The sequence below is a fragment of the Sminthopsis crassicaudata genome, chromosome 1 (genome assembly GCF_048593235.1).
Source record: "Sminthopsis crassicaudata isolate SCR6 chromosome 1, ASM4859323v1, whole genome shotgun sequence".
NCBI classification, from domain to species: Eukaryota; Metazoa; Chordata; class Mammalia; order Dasyuromorphia; family Dasyuridae; genus Sminthopsis; species Sminthopsis crassicaudata.
This window is the reverse complement of record NC_133617.1, coordinates 683,928,343-683,945,299: the sequence shown is the minus strand read 5'-3', so window position 1 is coordinate 683,945,299 and position 16,957 is coordinate 683,928,343. Positions and strand designations below refer to the sequence as shown.

The window sequence follows — 16,957 nt, the reverse complement described above, 5'->3', positions numbered from 1 at the left end:
TCTCAGATACTTAACATTTACTAGCTGTGTGACTCTGGGAAAGTCATTTGATCCCAATTGTCTCAGTCCCCCCCCAAAAAAAAATCTCTTTAATTATATATAATGTTAACTCCCTGAGGGTAGAGAATATTTTATTTTTGCCTTTTCATTCTCTGCCTTAGCCCAGTACTGAAACATAATAGACACTTAATAATTATGTTTATTAAGTGATTATTTAGAGAGTTGTCTTGATCAGATTTGGTCACATAGTTACAGAAGCAGAATTCCAAGGAATCTAGGTCTCCCTGATTCCAAGGCAGGACTTCTGTCCAAAACACTAAGCTGCCACTGAGTTAACAGAATAAAAAAATTAAAAAAAAAAAGTTTTAAAAATGGCTGACAGGTGCTTTGATTATTTTAGAAAAGAACTATCCAATGTCAGAACCAGACAAAGTGAAAGAGTTAACAGGTCAATTCCAGTATCAGAGTTCCAATGCCATATCCTGTTTATAAGCTATATTTTTCAAGAACAGGCTTTTTTCCCCTTCTCAGTAATTTATAGGTCAAAGGGTTTTTGCAGGAAGAATGGCAGGTTTTCTTTCATTTCTCTTATATTGCCTCCAATTATACTTTTTTGGGGAAAAGTAGAAGCTTCTCAAAGTAAGTCACTTTTTGTGTATACTGTCTTCTGACATTATACAGTAATGGTTTACAGGAAAGAGTGCAGGATTTAAAGTCAAAGGACCAAGATTCAAATCCTAACTCTCACTATATCACTTTCATCAAATCACTTTTCTTTTTGGGACTCAGTTTCTTTATCTGTAAAATGAACTGTTTTAGATAAATTGAAAGATTCCTCTCAGTTTCAAAACTATGATCCTAGGAAATTAAGGGTCTTAGAAAAATCGGGGTTCACAAAGGACTCTTCTAATAAGTGCCTGTCTGGAGGAGATCCAACGGTAGGATGGAATGGTAGACTGGGGGTGTGGGGTATGAATGGTAATGGGGGAGAGATCTGTAGCTTTGTTCTATCCCTTTTTTGGGAGTTTCTCATAATGAAAGCCTTTTGAAAGACAGTTGGTAGGTCAAGAAAACAGCAAATCTAGTTTTAGGTTAGATCTAGTTTTAAGATATACTTTTTCAAAGTATGGCAACCTACGCTGGGAAATGTTTGGTTTTCACCATCAAGACAGGAAAAAAAAAAAGAGCTTTAGAGCTGCTACTGTATCTTTCTGATAGGATTTATGCAATCAGGCTTGGGCTTTAGTAGATTTGTGAAATAGTTTGCACTTGGACTGTACATTTTTACTTCTAGACACTCATATTACTAGCTTTGGAGTTAAATCACCTAATCCAATCTTCCTCTTTGTCTCTGTCATTTTACTTAATTTTTTTTTCAAACTAGCATGCATTTTTTCCCTTCCTCTACAAATAAGAAAATAAAAACCAAACCCTGGCAAAAAAGTATGCACATTCTGGCAAAGACACTTCCTTCACTGCCTATGTCAGAAATGTGGGTTTCATTCTACCTATTGAGTCCATCATTAAGCTATCAGGAGATAGATGACCTGATCCCCTAGGTTCATGCTAATCTTCTCGTTTTGTGACTGTGAAAGTAAGGGCCAAAGAAGCTACCCTGTAGTTTATCCAAGACTACTCATTAGTAAAAAGCCAGTTTGGATTGAAGTTCATGAACTCTGATTTCAAATCCAGCATCTATCATATACTCTGTGTTATAATGACCATCAGCCGTCCTCCTCCATTATCTTATCAAGACTGAAAAGTAACTAGTGTGATATAGTGAATCAAGCATTGGACTTGGGAATATGAAGACTCATCTCTAAGACTTTCTAACTGTAAATTGGGGCTGGATTTATTCCCTCTCTGAATCTCACTTAGATGGGAATAAGAATTTCTGAAGTTATCAGTCTATGGGGTTATTGAAACAACTGAGATAATCTATTTATGTACTTTGTACAACATGAAAGCACCATATAAGTGTGAACCTTTATTATTAAAGATTATTATTAAATATATCTATAAATATTATATTTATAAAATATATTATGATATATTATAAAAATAATAAAAATTATATATATTAAAGATTATTAAAAGATTGCCAGTAGAGGGCAACATGTAAAGCTAGCTAAATTTGGAGGGGTTCATCATCAGTTTGGCTTCGGGGTGAATTTTTTTTAACGTCATTCAATCTGTATTAGTGGAAGGTCTAAATTACAGGCCCTTTAGATCCTGATTAATCAATGAACAAATATTTACAAAGTACCAACTGTGTGCCAGTGCCAGGTACTTCTAGGAACAAATAGAAAGTAACAGTCAACAAACATTTATTAAGTGCCTAACAATATGTCAGGCACTATGCTAAATTCTGGGGATACAAAGAGAGGCCAAAAAACCCCCCAAACCAAAGGAAACCAACAAACCAGTCCTTGTCCTTCAAGAAATTCATCTATTCTCAAGATAACTATATTCCAGTATCACATATCTAGAAGGGACTTCTGGTCTGGGCAGGAATTAATTGTGAGTAGAACCTTAGGGCAGCAGATTGTCAAATAATTCCCAGTAAAAACAGTAATTTTGTTCTCTTAGGGGAGTAAAAAGGAGCTGGCAGCAGGCAGATGGCAAAATGCCTATACTGGCTAGAGAAGGTTGGATCAAGGAGGAGAGTCTTCTCATTTTATCCTAACCACAAACTTAAGCTATTGGCAGGGAAGGTGTATTCCCATTCTTCAGATAAGGGGAAAAGTATCTTGTCCAAGGTCATATATTTAGCTAATAGGAGCGCTAGGACTAGAACCTGGTTCTTAGCATTTTTAAGCTGGAAGAGGCCTTAGGGATCATATGACCTAACCTCTTCAATTTTATAAAAGACATAAATTAGACTTGTCCAAGTTTCCACAGCTGTTAAGCAGCACAGCAAAGAATAAAACCCAATTCTGAGTATCCTGTGAAAATATTTGAAAACCACAGTTTGAATGCTTTTTTGACCATGAGTAATATCTGAACCTAGATTTTTCAGTCTTCTCTACAATGTGGCCCTTGCTATCACATCGAACTTGGCTTAGACATGTTTAGATTGCTGGTTAGAAACTTTAGAATTGCTCTAGAATTGAAGTGTGGAGACCTAGAAACCCAATTATCAAATCTTAACTTCTTGCAAAGTTATTCTTGTCCTCCTCAGAGCTTAGAAATAATCTAGTAGAGTGATGTCAAACTCATAGAAACAGAGGGCTGCATATTGACTTAGAAAGCCATAAATTAACATTATCTGTGTGGTATTATATTTTTATTTATTTTGTTAAATATTTCCCAATTACATTTTAATCTGGTTCTGCCCCCACTCCCATCCAGTTTTGCAGCAGCTATGTCTAGGTCCCCACTGTTGATCCTTGCCCCTTACCCAAGTTCTCTTCCTCCTGCCCCCCCCCCATTTTACAAATGAGGGAAAGGATGTTCAGAGAAGTATTCTGATTCTTCCAATTTCATAAACTAACATTTCAACTCAATCCCTAGTTCTTTTTTTTTTTTTTAAATCTTTCTGCCTAGTTTTATCAGGGCAATTAAGTGGATAGTGGTTCTGGGCCTAGAATCAGGGAAGCCTGAGATCAAATTTGGTCTCAGATTATATTTGGTCTCAGACTTTGGTCAAGTCACTTAACCCTGTTTGCCTCAGTTTCCGTATTGTGTCTAAACTATGTGTGGGTGTGGGAAGGAAGCTTGTTTTACCCTCTGCTAGTGTTATGGGAGTGTTAGTCTAGCTAATTTCCAACAGCAGAGACAGTCTGAAGATTTGCTGGCCAACAAATATGCAATTTAGCTTTATGGCTTGTCCCCATCTTGTGAGCACTTTATTTAGGAAGAAGCTGATTTATGCACAACCATACTAGAGTCAAGTCAATAAGAGTCCAACAAGAATTTAATTCAGTCTCTCCCTTTCTTTCCCCATCAATTTAAAATACCTTAGTGTGCTATTGACCTAGAGATGTACCTTCTCATGTAGTGGTATAAACTCATAATATTATTGTAAGGGTGTCCATTTTGTCTCTGGTTCCTTGACTAAGTGAGAATATTTTTTGATTGCTACCAATTAATCATATACAATTTGATACAATCTGAGTGTGAACAGAGACAGTCCAATGCCTTCTTGTGAAAGGCTGGGCCATGCTTTTTTGCAATTTGTGTAAATGAAAGAAACTATCTCAGAACCTAGAAAAGTGATTCTGAGTATCTGGATTCAAGAGGCTGAGTTGGGGAATAGCATTTTCAGTGTATCTTTGAAGAGTTAAGAGAGAAGACTCTGCCATGACAAAATTTGGAGGAGAGTCACTAATGAGACCAATACCCAGAAAAGGCCAGCTCTTTGCCCCAGACACTACAATATAATCTGCTATTTCATTACCCAAATGTTCCCAGTAAACTGAATTTTGACTCCACCATAAAAAGCTCTGAAGTTAACTGGAAATAGATACAAATGGAAGGTCAGGCAGAGATCTCAACTAGACCTAGGTGTCAGGAATTTTCCTAACTGGAAGTTCAGAACAACTTCTATTTAACTCAGAACTTTGTCTTAAAAAAAAAAATCTAAAACAAACTTTATAAAGTGGAAGTGGATGGAACCAAGTGTACTTTAGAGTCCTAGATTTTAAATGAGCTAATTATTATAATAAGCTAGTTTAAAATTGTAAGTCCAAACCTCTCATTTTACAGATAATTTAATAAATTTTCATGGGGCAAATACTCTGGTAGTTGGGCTACAAAGACAAAAAATGAGACCTCTCTTTTTACAGATAATTCAGTAAGTTATTATGGAGCAACTCCTCTGCGATGGGGCTACAGAGACAAAAAATGAGAAGTCCCCACCCTAAAGTAGTTTATGTTCAGCTGGTAAGGGAGACTTAGAATGAAAATGGTGGTAACAGTGTAAAAGCTTCTTAAAATGTGGATTGTGTATGGGGTTATGTAACTGAATGTGAGGATATATATATATATATATATATATATATATATATATATATATATATATATATATATATATAATTTATTAGTGATAAATGTTGGACTTGTGTGCTTATTTTATATACCTATCTATCCAGGGTCAGATAAAAAGTTCTCAGAGGAAAAGGGGTCTAAAGAAGAGAAGGTTGAAAAAGCTCTGGCAGAGTGAGCTTAGAGGAGAGGTAGATTTGAATTCAGATTTGTGGCATAGGCCCTTTTGTCAGTCTGGTGACATCCCTTCTGAGAATTTTAAAAATTCATAATTGAAGGAAATGTCACATTTTGGTAGGGATTAATAAAAATAAAGGACCATTCTAGTTCATGGATCTCCTGAAATCTATCAACCCTTGAGCACCCGATTTCCTGATAGAAGGAATCTTTTTTAAAGCTGTGTCCCTATGATCCTCAAAGAACAGTGCAGCTTTTTCTCACAACAGACATCATCACCCCCCACTTTGGGTGCAGTTTAATTAGTGCTCCTAGTTCCCCATTCGGTATAGTTTGGGTTAAATAGCTTTTATAGACTCAGCTGAGATCCTAACCCGTGTACATTATCTTGCTTTTATGGGAGGGCAGTTCCAATTAACCGATTTTACAAAGTTTTGGAAAACAAAGTTAACTGGGGACGAGCCATATTTTCCCTCTGTGCTCACAAGCTCCAGCCCTGCCTCTCGAGCCAGAGAAATCTTCTCTCTCCAAATTTGGGTTCTTGGGAGAAAAGAGATGGTAGGAAAACCTGGTTATTTTTTAACCTTTCAGCATACAAGTCTCTTTCTGTGCCTGAGCTGTTACTCTTGCACAGTCTAGAAAGGGCTAGCTACCTAGACATGAAAAAAGTACCCAAACAAAAAGCCACCGGTGGAGAGGTGAAAAGGACCAGACTTCCCCTCTGCCTTTTGGTCTCTCCGAATCCCCATCCAGACAGATCCCTGGGGCTCCAGACAACAGCGGTGGCTGCAGGGGGCCCACTGTGCTGGTCATTGCTGCAGCGGCGGCGGCAGCAGCAGCAGCAGCAGCAAGCAGCGGCAGCAGCAGCCGGAGGAGGTGGCGGAGAAGGAGTTGGAAGAGGAGGAGGGGAAGGAGGGACAGGGAGGAGGGGGCGGAGGAGGGGAAGGCGGGGCCGGCTGGGTTTAAAGCCCATTAAAGGGGGTGGGGGAAGTGAGGGAGCCCGGGAAGGGGGTGATGGATCTTGGGCAGGAGAGTCAGCTGAGCTTCTCGCAGTGAGAGCCCCAGAGCCGATCTTCGGAGGTGGAGAATCGCAGGCGGTGGCGGTGGCGGCGGCGGTAGCAGCGGCGGCGGCGGCGGCGGCGGCAGCCGCCCTATCCCCAGGAACTCCAGCTGCGGGAGGAGGAGAGAAAGAGAAAGAGGGAGAAAGAGAGAGAGCTGAGAGGGGGAGACTCGACCGGCGGCAGCGGCGATTGTGAAGGCGAAGCCACAAGAAGTTTTCTTGAAAATCCTTTTTTGCGGCCGACTAAGTGCACGGGCGTGCGAGTCTTCTGTGGACCGACTGGGCAACTACGGGAGTACCCAGTTCTGCCTTCCCGCTCCGAAAGTGCCAGCCTCGCCCCCTCCCCCCCTTTTTTCCCCCTTTCTCCTGACTGGAAACGGTGCAGCTCGCCTCCCGACTCTCGAGCGAAAGCTCGGGCAGAGGGACTCCCGGAGCCAGCTGTGAGCGGGGAGGGGGTCCAGGGGCGGCCCCGAGGAGGAAGAGGAAGGAGGCAGCAGCATATAGCACCATCAGCAGCAGCAGGTAGGCATGCATGCATGCATGTAGGCATGCACGCCCTGAGAGCGAGCAGGAGTTCCTAGCGGCTCCCGGCCCTTCGGGGTAGATCCGCCTTCCTCGAACTCACCCCAATTATCTAGCTTGCAGAAGTTTTTTTGTTTTGTTTTGTTTTGTTTTTTTGGGGGGGTGTGGGTGGTGAGAAAGGAGGCTGACTGCCCGGAGAAGCTATTGCCAAGCGCCCCGGGGGACCCCTGGGACCCGCCGGTCCTCTTCCCTTGCTGGGCTGGGGTGCTGATGTTGTGTGTGTAGAGGGGCGAATGCGGGAAAAGTTGTTTTCTATGCCCCTTTGCGTCCCAGGCTGACCCCCAGCCTGGCCCGGCCCGGAGGCTGGCAGAAACCTCCCGGGGAAGGCGGCTGCCCCCTGCGCCTTGTCCGCGGAGCGGGCGCGGGGGGCGGGGAGAGGGGCGCAGAGCCACCCCCCCACACACCCGGCCAAACACTGGGCCGGGGCGCTGGGGCTGCCTCCCGAGCCGCGGTGACGCGCGGGGTAGTGCCGGTTGCGCTCCGGACCCCGGGGGCCAACCTCGAGGCTGACTTGGTCCTTAGCCCCGCTTGGCCGGGCCGGGTCGGGCTGCGAGTCGGCCGGGAATGGCCCGCTCCGCGCCCGCTAGCCTCCCGGCCGAGTTTCCCCGGCGCGTTGTTCACTGCTCCTCTCCTGACCCCTTGGGGGAAGTGTTGAGCCTGCTCGCATTCTTCCACTGGCTTGTCAGGAGTGAGGCACCCCTGTTTTCTCCCCAGGAGCGGGGGGAAGGAAGAAAAGCGCGGACGGGGGCATCCGGGCGGTTAAGAGTCGCCGGGGCTGGGAGGCGCTGGGAGCGCTGGAGAAAGGAAGCTTGAGGGCGGGTGCCTCTGGGGTGTAATCGGCCCCTTCCCTCCCTTTCGGCTCGCCTCCCGAGAACTGGGATTCCGGTCCTGGGCGGGGGGAGAGAAAAACGGGGCTCATCCCTGCATCCGTATTATTGTCTTGGCCGCGGTCTATTTCGTACCGCGTGCTTGTGTGTATTACATATCTGTCTGTATGCAGGCGTGGGGGGAGGGGGGAGGGAAGGAGGTGACATTCTTGCATCTGTATTTGTTTTCCCGACCGCTGTGTATTCCGCCCCGTGTGCGTGTGTATTACACACGTGTATGTACGGGCGGGGGAGGAGATGGACTGTGTGTTTGTGTGTTAGTATCTAATTGAGTTCTTGGAAGGAAGCTCAAAAAGTTGCGAGCCCTCTCGCTCCCCGCCTTCTCCTTCCCCATCCCCCTCCATCTTCCCCGGACAGCTTTTCAAGAAGTTTAATTGCACTTGAGAGCCGGAGCAGGTAAAATACGAAGATGTGGCTCGGCTACTCTTTTAACTGCCAACTGTGGGGGCAGGCTCGGAGTGTGACTGTTTTCGGGAAGGAAATTTCTGATGCAATTCACTGCCTTCGGTAATTGCGTCTCCAAACCCCCTGCTTCTCTCTCCCAGTTAGGTCTGCTGACGGCTGCTGGAGCTCGCCGGCAAGTATGCAAATCGCAACTAGATTTTGAGAGGGAGGAGATCGGCTGACCAAACTTTTTTTTTTAAACTTAAACTTGGAGGAGCCACAAGTGACTTTTCCACCGTCAAGATATGTTAGAAATCCGAATGAAGGCCGAAGTTTAGCAATAAATAATGAGTACTTTTTCCTTCAATGTATTTTTTTCCTACGACGTATTTTTAAAGTCTTATTTTTATTGCAAACTCGGTTCCAAACATTATGTAAGAGGTGCCAAACAGTCCACCCCCCCCCCCAAGAAAGTCCAACTCTGGCCAGAAGTATGTTTGCAAATAAACGTGCATTCTAGGTCCCATTTTTCTTTATTGCTGTTTTAAAACTGCTTGAAACTTCGGGGCTGAAAGTGCTGATTCAGCAGTTGGGAACTCTATGTCTGCAGTGGTACCATTTAAAATGTTTTGATTTGTTGTACTAGGAACATATGTTGTTAGTATGGCAACAAAACTCTGAGCCTGACATTGCCATGTAAGGGATTTTTTTTTTCACCCTTCGTAAAATCACTGCTCACCTTACAAATGAAAAAAGTATCTGGTAATTGTGGCCAGTGAAAATGGTTTTTAAAAATCTTTTTGAAAAGGAAGTCCCCTTTAAAAAAAAAAGTGATTAAAAGTAAGACTAAAAATATTTAAATCTTACCAGCAGTGATTCTAGAAGGCTACTTTTTTTCTCTTTTCAAAAAAAAAAAAAATTAAACTGGGGGCTTATTGGACTTGATGTCCCAGTTGTATTTTGAGTACTTGAAAGAGAATGGTAACCAGGCTAATCCCAGGATTAAAGGGGGGTGAATTATAAGGACAGGTTGAGGGGGGAGGAGAAAAAAAGCCCCCAGCAAACTAAACATAGGAAGATGAGTGATACTGAAAAGGGAAACAAAATCTTCCTGAAACACCAAATTGCAGGGAGTCAGGATGTAGTGAGGTATGATGATATAATGAAATCATTTAGAAATTGGAAGGAGGCAACACAATTTTTTTTTTTTTTGAAAAAGGAAGACTTCTTACTGATGCTCAAGCAGGCCCCTGAATATTTACAACCTATAGAAACCATATCCTGACTTGAACAAAGAAGTCTATTGTACTTTTTCCTTCATCTTAGACCTGTAAAATTCTTAGTTTGCATAACTGATAAAGTGTATTTGCTGATTTCAAAGTTGGCGTAATTAAAGAACAACCCACTTCCTGTATATTCTGTCCAACTCTAGCTGCAGGGGGAAAAAAGAGTGTTTGGGAAAAATGCATTTTAGTTTATTTTGGAGGTTGTTTAAGTTGCCAGTTTGCTAGGAACCCTCCATCTGTCTGGAAAACTTGGGCTCTATTATGTGCCCCTTTAGAATGAAGTTTGCATACTTGCATCCCCAACTGGGAACTCACATGTTCACTGAATAATCCAGATAGATCTATTTTGTAGCCTGTTAGAGCAACATGCAATCTCATCTTCTTATGAGAAGTAAATATTTGCATTATTCCTTCAAGTAATCAGCATTAAGTTCAGATGTTTATTTAAATCAACTTCCTTGAGTGTATGCTGATGTTACATTTTTTTTTATTTCTTGCAACTTCAAATATGGCCTTTTCCATTTAAGAGTTGCATGTAAGAAAGTCAGATGGTAAATATAATTTCTTTCTTATAACTGGAGCTAAAAAATTAGCCTCCGAGAGGCTTAATGGACAAAGGAGCTATGCCGTGAGACCCTTTTGACAAGATTTTTGCATAATTTATTGGCTGGTGGTGCAATATTTAACACTTGGTACTTTGAGCCTAACCCTGCATTTTAATAGGCTTATACCAGAACTGAGTGAACTGCTCTTGATTCACTGAAGCATTTACTTATTTGTCTTTAAGTTGAAAGTCTTGGTTAGTATCCAGTCTGGTTTAAATCTAATAGCTGGTTTTACTTGGGTAACATTTTTGAACTAAACACATAAAATAACTCAAATCATTGGATTTTCCTCAGCTTTATTTGAGCACCTTACATATTTCAATCACTGTGACATACTGGATAGGACTGTCATTAAACCTACTGGTGGGAAGGAAAGGGAACCATACATCCCCTCTCATAAGAATAAGAATAAGAAGTCATAAGAATGGCTGGTTTAAAAATGCCACTTTTCTCTGTGTCTCTATCTTTGTCTCTCCCCTGCCCTCCACCCTACATCTCTTTCTTTCTACCCATCCTCTTTCTCTTCTTATCTCTGTCTCCCTCTGTCTCCCTCTTTGTATTTAGTCACAAATTGAAAAAGGGAAGTGTATAGTTTATGAGGCCTTTTCCTTATATGTACCATATAAGGCTGCTTCCTCCTTTTTTCTTTGCTTCCTTGGAATGTATTAAGAGTTTAAACTTTATATGCCCCTATTAATCAGTTCAGTGCTGTTCATGAAAGGGAGGAAAATTGAGATGAAAACTCTCTCCTTGTCCCCAAATGGCAATCTTGAGCCCCTCTGGTTTAAGGAAAATTGTATTAGTGTGTTGAAACAGAAGAAGACAGACTACCCCAATTTTAAAACTGTTTACGTTTATATAGGGAGAGGGAAAATGGACCATAAATAAAATCTAGACATCTTCCTTTTATAGGAACAACCTTTTGAGATGGGTACTTTGACTTCTTAACCTATAAGATAGAGCTGAAATTATTTAATTTGTTATTGGGCCGTTTTGATACCAAAGAGAGTCACCTAGATCATTTAAAATTTAACAGATGCAAGCCTCTTATTTTTTTTTTTCTCTTTTGGAAGGTAACGGAGTGACTTGACTTAGGTGAAGTGTGGGGGGAAAAATCCCTTATATGGTTGTGTCAGACTCAGAGTCTTGCTATTCTAACAACATAATATGCCAGAAACCATTTGTAATAAGATTCATTTCTTGTACAGAAATGACTTGTCTAATGTGCTAGGGTGAAATGTCCTCTGGAATACAATTATACATAATAATAGCCCTTGGGGTTTATCTGTTAATCCATTATCAAGCTTCACACCAACATTATGAGTATAAGGGTACTTCCATCAGTAGTTATTCTAGGCACCTTTCATTGTTGTGATGGCTCTCAGGGTGAAGGTAGGGGTGTAGACAACTGGCTGGAACATGAATGTGCAGTACTTACAATTAGCCTGTGAACATAAATACAACATAATTTCAGAAAAGGCTGTAGTTTATTATTTGAAGAATTTTATCTTTTGAAGTAATCAAGGACCCTACTTAGTTACCTGAGTCTTCTGGATGTAGCATTGATTGACTCAAAGAAAAGGCTAGCAGTATACTTAAAAAAAAAACAAATTTGAGCAAAACCCATTTCTTATGCAAGAGTGTATCTAGTTTAATCGACTATGAAAAGTCCATTTAAAACTATGTGCAAGTTTTTCATTCATCAAAAAAAAAAAAAACTCAACAAAAACTATGTTACTTTTAAAATCTCAGGTCCTAATGGAATACTGTTTTTAGCAAGTGCACAAGTTTTTGTGTTGGCCTTAAGTTTTGGTGTTGCCTTAGGAGTAAACTAGTGTCCCATAATCTTACCAATGAAATGTAACTGTCTCACCTCCCAGCCCCATCTTTCTGGTCATCATAGACCATCATAGACCATAGCTCATTGTTTCTCATGTCTCCTTTAACTGTAACAGGAAACATTTCTAGCTAAAGTATGGACAGAAATTGAAATCATAAACCCTATAACTAAAAGGGCTGGCAGAAATAATGTATATCGGTTCCTTCATTTAATTCACGAGGAACTCCTAGCCCAAGGATATTAGATGATTTGCCTCAGAACACAGCGGGCTGGTGGCTTACAAGCTGGTGTTCAATCCCCTGTACCAAACTAAACATCCTCCACAACCAACATAGCAACACTTTAGAGAATCCTCTAGGGATAGGATGCTTTTTGATTTAGCTGTATAGTGATATCTTTTTTTTTTTCATAATTAAATCAATGAGTCTGTGGATTTATAATGCTCCTTAAGATTTGATCAGTTGAAATTAACTGGAAGGCTCTTTGCCAGCTTTACTATATACAGTAATCTAATCTGAGTATATCTAGTATATATTAGTTTATCTAATCTGAGTGTTTGGACAAAAATACAAGAGTAATCTTTATTTTTGAGTGATGATTATACCATATTACTCCAAAGTGTCTTTTTTGAGCCCATCTGTTTTTTGGGAAGATTAGAAACTCTGTCCTTTTCCTATTTTCTCCAAATATAGATTGTAGTTTCTGATTTGTTCCGATACCACAGAAAAATGTCTGATTGCCTTGAATTTTCTTTCTCTTGTGACTTTTAAACTGGAAATTAGTATCTACATGTACTTTCTCCACCACCACCCCCTTTTAATTTGCACTTTTAAGAACACTCCTTTGGATGATTGAAATATCCAGGAAGATCTTGTTTTTAAATGCTACTTCTCAACATTTAGTGGCAGTGTGATCTTGGGTATGTCACTTAAAATCTCAGTGCTCCCAGCCAACTCTCTCCTAGTAGAGGAAAAGGGAATTCTTTATCTGGGAGTTGTTTACAACAATAAAATTAAAGGGACCTGGGTTCTTCTCTTCATATTTGTTAAAACATTTCTTGCATTGTTTCGTAGAGAGACCCAATGTTATATTTCTGATTTTCAGATTTTAAGATGTAGAGATTTGGAATTGTATCAATTGATTGTCTCTTTAATATGGACTAATTGTGTGAATGATCTAAGCACTGGAGAGTTTAAAATGTTGCTTTTATTCTTCTAAAAGTTAAAAGACACCAGTATTTCCCTCCCTTGAAAGTTCCATTTAAAAAAATAGACTAAGTATCCTCAGATGGAGCTGTGATCTCCTCTCCATCAGTGTAGATCCCAAACTCTCCATGGCATAAAATATAAGTTAATAATAGCTAGCACTATGGGGTTTGCCAGGTACTTTAAACCTGTGTTGACTCTCACACTTACTCTTATTATCCCCCATTTTACAAGTGGGGAAGCTGAGGCAGACAGAGGTTAAGTGACTTTCCCAGAGTCACATAATTAGGAAGGATCCAAGGCATTATTTAAACTTTGGTCTTCTTGACTCCAGGCCTGGCACTTTCCCTATTGTGTATCCCCAGTTTCAGTATTTTTTTTCCTGTTTTGCCACCTAATTGCTTTTGGAATAATGAACCATTCCATGTGAGAAAAGAATTGAGTGGCTTCTAGTTAAAATGTTATTTCAGATGTCTGCATTTTTTCTTTTCTCCTTTCATACTCCTTTTTAGATTAGAGGGTAATGTCTAGATTTAGAACCTTGGTTTCTTCCCAGAGATTTGGATTTTTTGGTGCGACTCTTTTATGCTTCTAATTGGTAAGAGTTGATAATCGAGATGAAATTGTAATACCATGCCATCTTGATTAACAAATCCCAGTAGACAGAGCTCCTTTTTTAACCAGGTTAGCCTGGGAGGAGATGGAAGAGAAGCTGTGGAGGAGGAGAAAGCAACTGGAGCAATAGAGGTGTGGTCTCTGGTACTTCTGGCAGGTGGGCCAGGATTTGGACTAGGCTGATAGACAGGGTCAGATTCTCATAAGCAGTCTCAGGACTTTTTGTAAATGGCCAATTTTCACAGCTGTAAATTATGGTGGCCATTATTGTATGTCATTTGGTGTACCATTATTGAATATCATTTTGCGAGAAATGCACTGTTTAAAACAAAAATGGAATCTATAAGGAAAGATTGTCTTTGTTTTTCCTCTTTATTGACATTTTGATAAGTAAAGTCACTTACTTTTGTTTAACCCACTGATTTATCTTGTTCTCCCATGACTTGGAAGAGCTTTAGGTACCCTTTGGTAAAACTGCCTTTATGGGACTGAGGCTACAAGTGTGATTCAAGTTAAATTCTTGGGTTGAAATCAGGAATATGTGAATCTCTGTGCCCAACATACAAGTAGCTTTGAGGCATCTATCTGAAAAATGGGTCCTAGGCAATCTATTGGTGTTGACTCTTACAGAAACAGGTTCATGTATCATTTGGTTTCAAAAGTTCTTCTGACAGACACTATCGTTACTGTTACCTCTCTTTTAAGAGCCAATTGGAATGTCAAGGATTTATATGGTTATTGCAGCTATTAATTTTTGAGAAAACTGAGAAAGGGAGAAACTAAGGAGATGGATGAGAATGAGGGAAAACATCTTTCTTGAGGGAATGTAACTTTTTTGATGTAGAAACATAAAGATAAATTTTGGAAGAGTGAAATGGGAAGAAAATGGTAAGGATCGTGGTTTGAGAAAAGTGGGAGAAATGCTTTCTATCACTTTTAGAATTATTTTTCTCCTTAAAATTATTGTAACTTTTACCTTTGGAAGAGACTTGATTTGTTATCTCAACTCCAGTGAAATCAATATAGTTTGAGACTATTTTCAGAAGTCAGCCACTGTTTTATAGATTTGAAGTAAATGGCTAGGAGTGTTTTCACAGCTAAAATCCTATAAATAATTATCTATGTATTATTATTGATTTTACTGTTAGTGAATTATATATTCAGTTACTTTAATATTTAATCTTGGGAAATGTAGATATTTAATATATGCAGAAATGAGTGACTATGATAAAGGCCATTTCTCTAGTTTATTAACTAAATAATATATGATGTGGGCTTTGAGCTTAGTTGATTAATTGAAGTTGGAATTTTATTAATTAAAAATCATCTAACCACGTTTTTGCATTATTTTAGAACTAAGAATGATGAGATGAAATATAGGAATGAGTCAAGTAACTAGGTTGAGTAGTCACCAGATGCTGTACTAGTGCCTTTGGTTGTTCCTGCCCATAACTTGTTAAATTAGATTCTCTCCTCTTCCCAGTTTTTTCTTGACTTGGAAAGCTACTGGATTGGAATGAAAATTTGGGCCTTGCAATAACATTTTTTTCATCATTCACTTTTCTATTCCTTCAGAACCGAGCCATTTTCCTTGAGATCCTTGACCACTCAAGTCCAAATCTGAATCCAAGGGGGTTTGCTGAGAACTGACTGGCCCTCTTGACTACAAGGTATTGGAAGCCATTCAGATTCTTGATAGATCCAGACAGAAAATGCTTCTTTTTGTTTATGTTAACTGCAGAACTGTATTGTGTAACCATTTAAAGCTCTTTATTTGTTTAATATTATGTAATGACTATAACTTTACCCAGATAAACCAGTGACTAGGTCTGTGATAAGTATTATACTTTATCTGATTGGTGGGTATTGTTAGGAGAGAAGGGGGTTGGGGCAGGGAAGTAAAAATCCTGCCCTGGCATAGGTACTAGGGGAGAAAAATCCTGTATGGCAAGATAATCATTAAACTGTTCTGTGCCAAAATGTTATGTGTCTTGAAACATTCATCTTCAGTTTTGTCAGGGCTTATTTTAAAAAAGGCAATGTGATAGTTAACATAGAAAACTAGCACTACAGTCTGCAGACTTGGGTTCAAAATCTGGCTCTGTCTTTGGTTAGTTGTATAAATATGGGCAAGTTACTTCCCTTCTGAGCTACAAATTCCTGAGCTGTGAAATTTAAAAAAAAAAGGCATTGTGCTTAGATGACTTTTCAAGGCTTCTTCCAGCTTTAAATATAGGACTTTGTAAAATTCTTAGGAAAGATTTAAACTTTTATAGCTTGACCTGGACTAGACTTTTTGGAACACCCATTCTATAGGTTTTCTTGTTTGCTCTCAGTCCTAGTAAAGGAAAGAAATTTAGTTGAAAATATTTTAAATAATTTTTAAAGCTTAATAGAAACATTTAAAATATATTAAAAATTAAAATGATAATTATCCATGTTATAATGGACCTGATTTCCATATCCTTTTAGTTGGTACAAAGTGGAAACAACAAATCAGACTAATCACTAATTTTGAGATTGGCTTTAGGAATTACTAGTTCAATTTCTTTTTGAGAGAGTTTAACACATTTTTTGGTATACAAACACTAAGGACATCTTTGCTTTCACCCTTCAGAAAAACAAATAATCAAATCACCTGTTTTACAAGTTTATTGTTCCTTTGATCAACTGCCATTTGTCTAGTCAATTGCAGGAATTCCTGCCAGCATTTTGATACAGACTTGTCTGAGACAGCCAGACACACAGGTAGCTATTGTCTGGGAAAACAGTCATCTGCATTACTAGGCACCATCTTAGGAGAGCCAGAATGAATTAAAGGCTTTGTGTGCATTTTTTTTCTTAAACTACTGAAATATAGTGAAATGATGAGGGCAATTTTGTACATAATGGAGGCAGCAAAAAAAAAAAAAAAAAGAAAAGAAAAGAAAAGAAAAAACAATCTGAGGTTAAGCTTGGCAGAGGCAGGTAGGAATATGTACAATGAATGAATCTTCTCTCTTGAATCTGCAGTCCCAGTAATTTAGAATCCTAGAAGGTTGGCATTAATTCTCATCCCTTTCACCCTGTGGGCTCACTCATCTCCTCATCTGCAATGTCTTGTACATTTGCTTGAGCAGGTCTTCCGGTTCCTATTGCTTTCTTATGAATAAATAGTGTGTTTCTTGCAAGGAGAGAAGAGAAAAAGTGGGCTGTGGAAAGAACAATATATTTGAAGTGGATGATTTGGATTCAAATTATGACTGTACTATTTAACACCTCTGTGACCTTGGGCAAGCCAGTTCATTTGCTCTTTTTAAATCTTGATTTTCTCTGTCACAAAATGAAGAA

At 39.7% G+C, this 16,957-nt stretch overlaps 1 protein-coding gene across 4 annotated transcripts in view; it reads left to right on the top strand.

Annotated features, from left to right (window-relative positions):
• The first annotated feature begins 6,142 nt into the window (after nucleotides 1-6,142).
• GRB10 (growth factor receptor bound protein 10) overlaps nucleotides 6,143-16,957 on the top strand; it is a 253,786-nt gene continuing 242,971 nt past the window's right edge. For 2 of the 4 annotated variants that reach the window (XM_074283599.1, XM_074283598.1), the window contains exons 1-2: nucleotides 6,143-6,745; nucleotides 15,203-15,297. The gene's annotated coding sequence lies outside the window, so the exon portion shown is untranslated. The remainder of the gene's footprint in view (nucleotides 6,746-15,202; nucleotides 15,298-16,957) is intronic. The other 2 variants (XM_074283601.1, XM_074283600.1) reach the window with 2 other exon arrangements.